Raw genomic sequence first — 10,871 nt, forward strand, 5'->3', positions numbered from 1 at the left:
AAATGCACGTTTTCAGCACTCTGAACATCTGTTTAACAGTGACTGGACAGATGTCAATGCAGAGATGTCAAAAGCACTGTCGATTATTTCGGACAACAAACATGGTCGTTACTTTAGTTAATTTAAACAATGAAAATGAAAATGAAAAACAGAAGGAAAATCTGTGTTTTAATCTCTATGTTTTTGCTCCCAGCTCTCAGTTTATAAAACAGAAATGTGTCTCTGTCACACTGACTTCTTACAATGCTCACACACACACACACACACACACACACACACACACACACACACACACACACACACACACACACACACACCTCACCTTTATCGGTCAGAGCTGATGCGTGACGCAGCACCTTCACGGATCACTGTTCAGGGTTCAACATCTGCAGAGGAGATGGACAATGAGAAGGATATTTATACTGCGGTACGTCGTGACCTGTCTGCCTCTCTAAAAATAACTTATTTTGTGTAACTTTCAAAACACTATTAAAGCTGCTGAAAGTTGACACAAAACAGCTGAATATATAAAATAAGTACAGTAATAGCAGGTGATATAATTCTGAGGCGACGGCACGCTGACAGCACAGCGAGAATCTGTTTCTTCTCCGAGCAAGAATTTAATTTTCTTTTTCTCTCTCCGGGGGGAAGAAGGTGATTTTCTTGTAAATGTTTCCATGTAAATGATTGTAATTGAGCTGAGGAAGATTTTTCATTTTGTTTTTCAGCACTACAGTTTTAAAAAAAGCTCCTCACCCACTGCACATACAGTCTGATGGCTCTACTTTGGGTCGGCTTTAAAATGAAAGATCTGAATCAGCCAACATGTAGATTTCTGCCAACATTACAAACAGATCGTTTTTCTTTTCTTTTTTTTTTTTTTAGATATTTCTTCTTTTTCTATATTATATATATTTTTTATATTTATTTATGCTTCTATTCAAAGTAAACAAGTAGTTATTCAGCACAGGTAAAATAAAAAAAATATATCTGAAAGATATAAGTATGATACATATGAAGAACATAAATGACAAAAATGAAAAGACGGATGACAAAATAAATAAGTAAATAAATGAAAATACATTTGGAAATAGAGATAATTGTGGGTAAAGGCATACAGATAAGGACATATATTCAGTAAGAGGATATATCGGATATATCGGTATATGGGTAAATATCGGCACATCTGACATCAGCATAAAAATGTGCATCTCTTTTTATATCAATGCTGTCATCATTTGGTGGTTAGTTCATGAAGGTAATCAGTCTAATTTAGTGTTTCCCAGTGGAGTCCTCAGTGCTCGCAGCTTGCTGCACTGATTATAGAAATGCCCCCCATCCCAAAAAATAGCAAGAAATTAGTGTAAAAAGTTGCAAGAAAATGACTTAAGAATAAGCACAAGAAAGTTAAATATTATTATTATAATACACATTTTTTTAAATATATAATTAAGATAATTATAAAAAAACTGTTTTTTGGACATTTTTGGGTCATATTTAATAATCCCCCTGCAAATTTTCAGGTCATTTTCTCATCACCTTTTAGTATTCTTTTTCAATTTCCAGGACACGTTTCTTACTGTGCTTTTCTACATGTTTTTTTTAATTAATTTCATTAATTTTTTCCTGGTTTCAGAGGTTTAAATTTAAGAGAAAAAAATGAGTTTGATGCAGGCGTTAAGGAAAAGGTGTCGCTTTTTAACTGTTACTTTAAGAGCTGTTGAACACTGTCATATGTGCGCTCATAAACACATTTACACATTTTTGCATTTTTGCTTTTTTGGTAGTCTGTTCCTCAAAACTTTTCCCCCTCTCAAACATTTTACACTCCTGTGATACACACGCATGCACGCGCGCACACACACACGCATGCACGCACACACGCACACACGCACACACACACTCATTTGAGCTGGAATTGTCTCTGCAGAGGGACAACAATGCACCAAACACACAAAGACGCATGATGACACACCGGTGGAGAAACAAAACCAGGCAATGAATACAAACTCCTGCTGTCTGGATCGTCACGGAGCACATTATGCCTGATGGTGACCGTCTGTTCTCCCAAACTGCACAAGGAGTGCATGCTGATGAGACTCAGGACGCTTCCTCCGAAACCTCCGAGTCGTCTGTCATCACACTTCTTTTCCTGTGCATTTATCTTTCCGTTCAGATTCATTTCAGTGTTTTTATCACGTAAAAACAGCAATTATAGAGACAAAAACAAAGAGAAGCCATCACACAACACATTGCTACAAAAAAGCTGAGGGACTCTGTCTCTCAATTTCGGATGCAGTGCTGGGGGAAGATGCAGTGTTTGGATTTCGGGAGGAGCTGCTGCACAGAAGGGGTTGGTGCATGAACATGCTGAGAGCGGGCCGCTCGGTTCAAGATGGTTTCTCAAAGATAGGAAAGTATTTGAAGTGTGTTTGTGTGTGAGGCAGATAAAAAAAGAATAAGTGAATTCTGCACTGTGTCTTTTTATTCAGGTTGCATCCTCTGAGGTGCAGTTTAAAACTTTATCTGTGACAAGAGGGAGAAAGCAAAAATGGCTACTGAAAAAAAGTATGTGGACACCAAAACATGACACTCATACTTGGTTTATGAACATTATATTTTCATTTGGCATTAATCTGCTGCACTGACAGGGATTTTATGGGAGGACTTAACTCTCTAACACCTGGATTGACATCAATTTTGTTGTGCTGCGTTCAGACACCTTTAATAAACATTTAAACCTCTGAAACTTAAAAAAACTGGTTTGCTTCGTTTTTTTTAAACATATGACTACAAGGAAATAAGCAACTTGGCAAGAAATTTCTGGCAAATCACAGAACAAAAACATTAGTAAAAAAAAAAAACAAAAAACAAAAACAAAAACAGACCTGAAAATTAGCTGTGGAAAAATTTTAGGTATTAAAAAAATGTTTAGATTTTTACCTCTTTCTTAAGTAATGTTTAGGGTTTTTTTTTGGTTTTTTTTTTAAATTCCTTTATTTCAAGTAATTTTATTGTAACATTTTACAAATTTCTTGATTTTCATTATTTATTCTATTTTATTTTATTTTTTCATGTTTGGGGGCCAGAAAGCTGCAACACATCCCTAAAAAACGATCATGTTTGCTGCCTAGAAAGCGTTTGGGGGCTTAAAAGCCGCTGTAACCACAGCAATGACTCGCTAAAAAAACAGCTGGTTTTATTGCTTTTTGGTCTTGATTAGTGGACTGCAGTTTGGCAGCTGTCTTGTTAAGGTGTCACGCCATCCACCATCCCCTCCACCTCCTGATGACAGTCATCTCATGTACTACATCACTGAAGAAATCATACATGCAGACATCAGTGTTTATACAGCAGGGATAGCAACCTTTGAACAAGCCCCAGTGGCCTAATGGATAAGGCACTGGCCTCCTAAGCCAGGGATTGTGGGTTCGAGTCCCATCTGGGGTGATTACTTATTGGAAAATATGATAGAAACCTAATTATTGCATAAAAAAAATCAACCACAAGAGTATCTCCATTGTCCTTCTAGGCGAGTCTCCTGTTGAGCTGCAGGCTGCTTTTAGAGATCACTAAAACCAGTTGTGATTTAGTGACTCATTGCTGTGTTTCCAGTTGCCAAACCTGTGTGTTTTGAAGCGACCTGTTGCTGTTTTTCCTGTAGCATTTAAGACACCAAACATAGGTGTTTTTTGGCCACATGTCGCTGTTTTATTAGAAGGGATATGCCTACAAAAGAAATTGTTTTTACTGAGATATCACTGCTTTTCCAGCTGCAATTGTGAACCCCAAAACCAGGTATTTTTATCCAGAAAATAATCTTTTCCTAAGCATAACCGGGTGCGTTTTGGGCCTCAGTTTAAACACATGTTGCCATTTGGATTAAATGTAAAATTTCAGTGTATGTGTTACATAAAATCATGCGAATGTAACATAGCCTGTCTGACCTATTTTCAGAAATGTACAATGATAAAAATGTTTTCTGCCATTTGGGTTGACATGTGAGATACGTTATGGCTTAAAGTATTAAACCAAATATGACACCCATATATATATATACAAACATTTCATTTCCAGATCACATGGCATTAAGCTGCAGTTACTACAGTGATTTTATTACCTGTAGAAGAAGTGCAGAAAAGCCTCAGGAGCCTTATGGATGAGGCACTGACCTCCTGAAGCCAGGGGTTGTCGGTCTGAGTCCCATCTGGGGTGACTTCCAGCACAGATTTATCTGTAACACAGAGTATGATTAATCATAGCAATCGTCTGTAAGGATAAAGGCGATTATATAACCAGCTTCAACACTAGTTACTGATTAGCTGCTAATTAATTAACATTAATTCTGCACAAACAAAGATTGTGTGGTTTCGGTGAATGTGTTTTGGAGTCCTGCAGAGGTGAACAGAAACATTATTTCATGAGAAAAAATAAATAGATAAAATAAAAATGTGCAAACAATCTCTGAATCATAGTTGTTCAATTGAGGCATTATTGGATTTAATTTATGGTTACATGAAAATATTAAATTTGCAACATTCACACTGGATTCAGCCCCTAAAAACATTTACAGTATAAGCAGCTGTTTTTCTGAATACAAATATGAACACCGACACACAAAAACAGCTTTGCTTCAGAGGATTTGTTTCTCCTTAAATTCACTGTTTTGCTTTTGGAAGCACGGTTGCATTAGTATTCAGTGCAAAGAAAACGCAGCAGAGGTAAACTCCAACCAGTCAGTGCCCGCAGCAACCCACTCTAACCAGTGGCTGGGGAGGCCATTTATCAGACGCCGCCGCAGCCCTCGAACCGAGGAACTCGTTTATATCTGTAAAAGAAACTATATCACAACTAAGTGCACCTTTGCGGAGTGAAATGTTTAATCCCTCAGGGCGGCTGTAAGTACACTTAATCTCTTTCTCCTCTGCTGCTCCTGGGTCAGAGGCTTGTCTTTGCAGAGTAGCCGAAAAATCTTCGCTCAAGGGCTTCCGAGCTCCAGGCGGTGGATCATGTGTGCAAATGTTTAAGTGAATTGACATTACTGTACCACCGCTGGGGTTTCCGTGGCAGATTCTCAACTTGCTCCGCTTTGGGGCCACTTTTTGCAAAATGACAGGAGGCCAGGGGCCAGTCACAGCGGCCCCATACATGTTTGCAGAATTTTAGGTTGTTTCTTGGATTTTAGGACATTTTTAGGATGTTTGGACATTTCTCAGATTTTAGCATTTTTGTAGGATTTTAGTACATTTCTAGGATTTGGGTGCATTTCTACACTTTTAGGACATTGCTGACATTTTAGGACATTTCTAGGATTTTAGCACGTTTCTAGGATTTTAGGAGGTTTATAGGTTTTAGAACATTTCTAGGATTTAAGGATATTTCTCGATTTTAAGACATTTCTGGGATTTCAGAACATTTCTCAGATTTAAGGGGTTTCATGGATTTTAGAAAAGTTCTAGGATTTTATGGTATTTCTAGGACACATTTAGGACATTAGGGGCTTAGCTGGGACCTCTGTTCAGGGGTGCAGGAGATCTTCCTCTAGTACTTTTTTTTTAGAAACTAGTTTTATTTTAAAGCTGTGTTGATGCACTCTGATACCTTATGTATACTAAAAGTACAAAAACAATTCCCAGTGTGAATCGCTGTAAATCAGAAAATGGGTTAGGGGTCTCTAGCACCTAACTGGGGGCCAGATTCGACCTGCAGGCTGTAAATTTAGTTTCACTGCTCTTTGGCTTTAAAAAAAACAATTTTTACAACCTATTAGTTGCCGGATAGTACCATGATAAAAAAGTAAAGTTGACATATTTCACTTTTAGTTTGAGAGATTGAACTGAAGAATAAGAGATAATAAAAGCAAGTCTTAAAGAGGTGTGTTATCGTGTGTCCTCACGAAATGTACTCGTCCTACAGTGCTGTAATTGGACATCCTCAAAGCCACATATCACAGCTCCACTTTATCCTCTTTGACTTGTCTGGTTTTCATAGGATTTACATTCTGATGCTGACAAAGTCAAGGGCACGGACCACCACATTTTTGACGTGTTTTTTTTCGCCCTCTCTTAAACATGCTCAACTCAAAATGAATAAAAAAACGAAGCTAACACCTTCTCATCGTCTGTCAGAGGGCATTTTTAGACGTCTCTGACCATCGGGCTGTGTCTTTGCCGGCCTAAAGATGCGCTCAGCTGCAGGCCGGATGAATGGATCAGCCTCAAACTTGGCACGATTACAGATGCATAGCTGAGCAAGCAAAAGGACTCCCCAGGGTGCTGTGTGCACCCACATATAACAGAGTAGTTAAATGGATTTTGACACCCTATTAAGCTTAAATTGAAAACAGATACACACAAGATACAGAGTTAAACGATTGTGATGCGCTCGATAATTTGTGCAGATTAGATTAAATGTGAAAGCAGAAGTAGAATCTCTACTTTCAGAATGACATAAAGGTTTGCAAGGCAAATCTACTTCCATGAATAAAACTGGAATTATAGCCACACAGTTGTATGCCTCAACGCACCAGTCAAGTACAGTTTACATCCATCTCTGTAAAAACAAGAATGCTTTCACACAAATCTTCCCTCGGCAGGACAAAAGATCTCAGCGCAGCCACCAATTCAGTATCTGACCAAATGTCGCCCTTCTCTTCCTGACACATTAATGGCCAAAAAAGTGTTTTTGTACAATATTAAGAGGTCACAGTGAAGTTGACCTTTGACGTTTTGGATTTAAATGTCATAATTTTATTGACATTTGTGATTTTTTTCATAATTAGCTTATGAATTCTTGAGTTACTGCCAACATTTTGTTTTATTCTTGAGTCTAAGTGGACATTTGTGCCAAATTTGAAAAAAAATCTGTCAGTGTTCTTTAGATATTGCTTTAAAAGTATGAGACAGACAAGATCACAGCAACCTTGACCTTTGACCTGTTGCCATCAAACTCAAATCAGTTCATTCTTGAGTCAAAGAGTAAGTTGTGCTAAATTTGACGAAAATCCCTCGAAGCGTCCTAGAGATATCACATTCATAAGAATGGGACGGACAGATGGACAGACACCCAAAAACATAATGTCACAGCCATCGCCGGCATGACGGCATGAAAATAACAGTAACACACAAAGATCACGCCTGCAGATTCTCAGTCAACCTCGCTATAACACAGCATCCTCATCCAAAATCCCGACTGCCCACATCACAAACAGAGAAGCTGTAAAACTTGTCAAACTTTTCCAAAACATCAACAAGATCACGAAAGAGCACCAACACAGGAACAGAAGAAAAGAACAGACATTAAATACGTGACTATGCATCTCTGTGCTTTTTAAAAATCAAGCAACAAAAGGCTAAACAGAAACCCAGCAGCATAATAAATGCTGTACGGTAGATACGGAAGGAATGCAGAGACCTATACAATGCAGAGACAAAGCAGCTGCTGAACAAGTGCATGGCTGAACACAAAGAGGCTGCAGGGCTGGGTACACTTCAAACAAAGTGCTTTTCAGATTCCTGACACGCCCTCTTTTATGACTGTCCGAAACTGACAATCAGGCGTGAAAGCAGAAATATTTTCCTTATAATTCTTTTTCAAAGTGCATGTGCACAGAGTGAATGCCATTAAACCGTGGGTGCAATTATCCCCATTTGACGAATTGTCACATTTTGCGATGATGTCAGCCTTTATCAGCCGCTTTATGTGCAGTTCTGCAATCCAGCTGCCAAAAAAACGTCAGCATTGTGTGTTTTTGCAAACCCAAATATGTGACATTTGCATGTTTTATAGGATATACATTAAAACAACACTGTGGTTAATGTGTTGGTAGGTTTAGGCACAAAAACCATCTGGTTATGGTTAGGAAAAAAATTGTTTTTAATTTAAGTTTAAAATATCTGGGTTTGGGGGCACAATCCCAATGCATAGCAGAGATGTCTGTGAAAAACCACTTTTTGTGACACAATTTTGACAGGAAATGCAGTGATTTCTTGGCAAAAAAAACCAAACAACTGCCTTTCATTCCACAATACAAGGTCTCGGCAAAACAAAAGCACTTCTCATGCCACTAACCCAGCAGGAAAAGCGGTGACTTCTTGGGGAAAAAAAACAAATATAAACCTTTTTGTGTCACTTTCCCCGCTGGAAAAAGAGGCCCTAAAAAAATACCCAAGTTTGGATCCTAAAAATCTACTGGAAACAAAGCAATGACTTATATGAATGAATAAATGATGACCTATAGTATAGCCCCAGTGGCTTAACTGATAACACACTCCCCTCCTATGACAGAAATTGTGGATTCGTGTCCCATCTGAGGTGATAACCAACACAGAGATATCTACAAATTAGTGGCTGACTGATCAATATCATCCTCTGTGGAGATATATCTTTAATAATGACAAGACACTAAAAAACACTCATATTTGGTGCCTTAAAAGCTGGTGGAAACACAGCAAAAACACTTGAAATCTCAGCTGGTAACACACCATCCACCATCCCCTCCACCTCTAGTCAGCTCAAACACTATGACACTTTATAAACGTTGATAATAATACGCATGAAACGTGCATATATAACGTAGTCATGGTTTGGGGAAACATTTAACCTATTCGTGCCCAAATTTTGCATGTAAGGAAAAGCGCCTCCTACTGGACGTAATTCTGGTTAACCACAGTCAACATAGCTAGCTGCACAACACTAATATTAGTTACCAAATATTAGCTCCTGTTGGTTATCAAATGTCAAGGCTAACATTACCCAAACTGTTGTTACCAAACATTAGACCTAAACTTAGCTAATGTTAGCATTAGCGCGTTATGTGCTACGCTACATTTCCTCATTATTTATGATTGCTAGCAGCTAGCAAGCGAAGGACTATGACAAACACTGAGGAAAGACGTGTTTTTGAACACTTTCTTGCTTAATACACAAGAAACTGGTTATATTTCTAGTTTAATATGAGCCATGGTACATCAGGCTAGCCTTAAAAATGAGTGTTTTTATACTTTTCACATTGTTGCTAACAAAGTATGCGCCCACTTTACACAAATGAGCCCATACACAAAAAACTACACATCCCAAGTAATATTTGTGCTGTTTGGGTGATTATAGAGACTTTAACGATTAAGTAGATATATATATGTAAACAAAAAAAATCATTATTATATGAAATTTACCTTTTCTTGAGAGGGTTTGCCTTCAGCGTGCGCTCAGGGGAGGAGGGTCAGGAAGTCAACAACGTCACGTGACAGAAAGCGCTTTTAAATTTTTTTTCTTAAGAGCACTTTCTATTCATCTAGTCATTGATATAAAATATATATTTAAAAAATAACAATTAGAAATGTATTTGTGAGTGGAAAATAATTATCACACACTTTGGTAACTATAGTTGCCGTTGGGCATTAATGTGTTAATGCCAACATTTTCTACAGGTGACCAGTTTGACACCCATTAACCCTTTGAAATCTGGCTCCTTACCATTGTTTTTGTGCTGCATTCAGCTGTCTTCTGCAAATATTTGCAAAAAATGTACTGCAAAATACAACAAATAAGTGGATTTAAACAATAATTATCATTTTTTAAATGTAGGGGAAAATTTCCAGAGAACTATATTTTTAAATTACCATAACTATTTAAAATTATTTGAAAGAATAATCATAATTTTACATTTTTTTTATTCAGGTAATTTTCCTTTCTTTTTTTCCACCTTACAGCTTTATTTGTGCTAATTTTCAGCTTATTTTCTTATACTTTTCCTAATTTCTTGTTAATTTTTTCTTAAAACATTTTGGGGCTTTTTGGCTTTTGCCTTTATTAGAGATAAAAAAAAAAGCTTAAGTGTGAGAGGGCAAGAGAGAATTGGAGATGACATGCAGGTGAACTACTGGGCACTCCTTAATTTGTTTTTTAGCTGCTCATTGCCTTCTTCCCATGTTTTTATTTATTTTTTTATTTTAAGAAATCAAGCCAATTTGCCTGGGTGTCAAAGGGTTAACACTTGGATTCATGCAACTAAATGGTCCTGACATGGACTTTAACAACAGTCTATAGAAAGTCAAGTTTCCTTCAATTAAATCACCAAAAAATTAAATATTATAGGATAAAGCAGTTCATTTGGTTCTGATGCAGTGAAATGTGTTTAGAGAAAAGCAAGAGTGAAATAATCCTTAAAACTTACCTGAATGGGACGTTTGTTAGTAGCAGTGTCTCGTGTCTCCGGCCAACATTACAGGAAATAATTAGACCTTTGGCCTGGCTGAGCAGGAGGAGCACAGGTGCGATTAATAACATTAACGAGGCTCATTCACCTCCTACAGTTATTAATTACACCTGTGCCGCTCCTGCTTCCATACGTCAAAAGGAAATGAAATGAAATGGAAAAAGTCTATTATATTTTCTGAGAGCAGGACAATAGTCATATTTATAACCCTGAAGCCTGTTGTGAAACTGATTCTTTGTGGTTAACTTTAGACTCCATGAATCATCTGATTAATCCACTCCATTAATTATCCTTGGCACAGCTCAAAATACATTTGAAGAGAGGTCCCGAAAGTCTGCCCTCCACTTCTTCTTCGTCTTCTTCACTTCTATATTTAACAGCAGATAACCAAACTGCCAGAATAAAAGTTGGCATTGTACCTCTCTGCAATCTACTGATATAAACTTTTTTTAAGTTATTATGTAGCTGATAACTTTAATAATAATAACAAATAATGCATTTTATTTATAGGCACAGTTAAATGTATATTAAATGTGTGTGTGTGTGTGTATCTTTGTTTTTGTTTAATTCTATTTTCTTAATGTTCTTCTCTGTCTGCTCTTTTATTTTTTTCGGGGGGTGTAACTTCTTATAATTTCTTTTGTCTGTTTATATG

General features: G+C 37.3%; 1 long non-coding RNA gene and 1 other non-coding gene across 2 annotated transcripts in view; one reads left to right on the forward strand and one right to left on the reverse strand.

Annotated features, from left to right (window-relative positions):
- Nucleotides 1-9,233, reverse strand: part of LOC148185463 (uncharacterized) — a 40,163-nt gene extending 30,930 nt beyond the window's left edge. The window contains exons 1-3 of the long non-coding RNA XR_015775891.1: nucleotides 9,174-9,233; nucleotides 4,121-4,234; nucleotides 323-386 (exon numbers count right to left, since the gene is read on the reverse strand). This is a non-coding gene — a long non-coding RNA (uncharacterized LOC148185463). The remainder of the gene's footprint in view (nucleotides 1-322; nucleotides 387-4,120; nucleotides 4,235-9,173) is intronic.
- trnar-ccu (transfer RNA arginine (anticodon CCU)) lies at nucleotides 3,378-3,450 on the forward strand. Its single transcript has one exon. It is a non-coding gene; the product is annotated as a tRNA-Arg (tRNA).
- Nucleotides 9,234-10,871: the final 1,638 nt, after the last annotated feature.

This window comes from Plectropomus leopardus, chromosome 24, assembly GCF_026936395.1.
Source record: "Plectropomus leopardus strain MGB_pleo_1.0 chromosome 24, ASM2693639v1, whole genome shotgun sequence".
NCBI classification, from domain to species: domain Eukaryota; kingdom Metazoa; phylum Chordata; class Actinopteri; order Perciformes; family Serranidae; genus Plectropomus; species Plectropomus leopardus.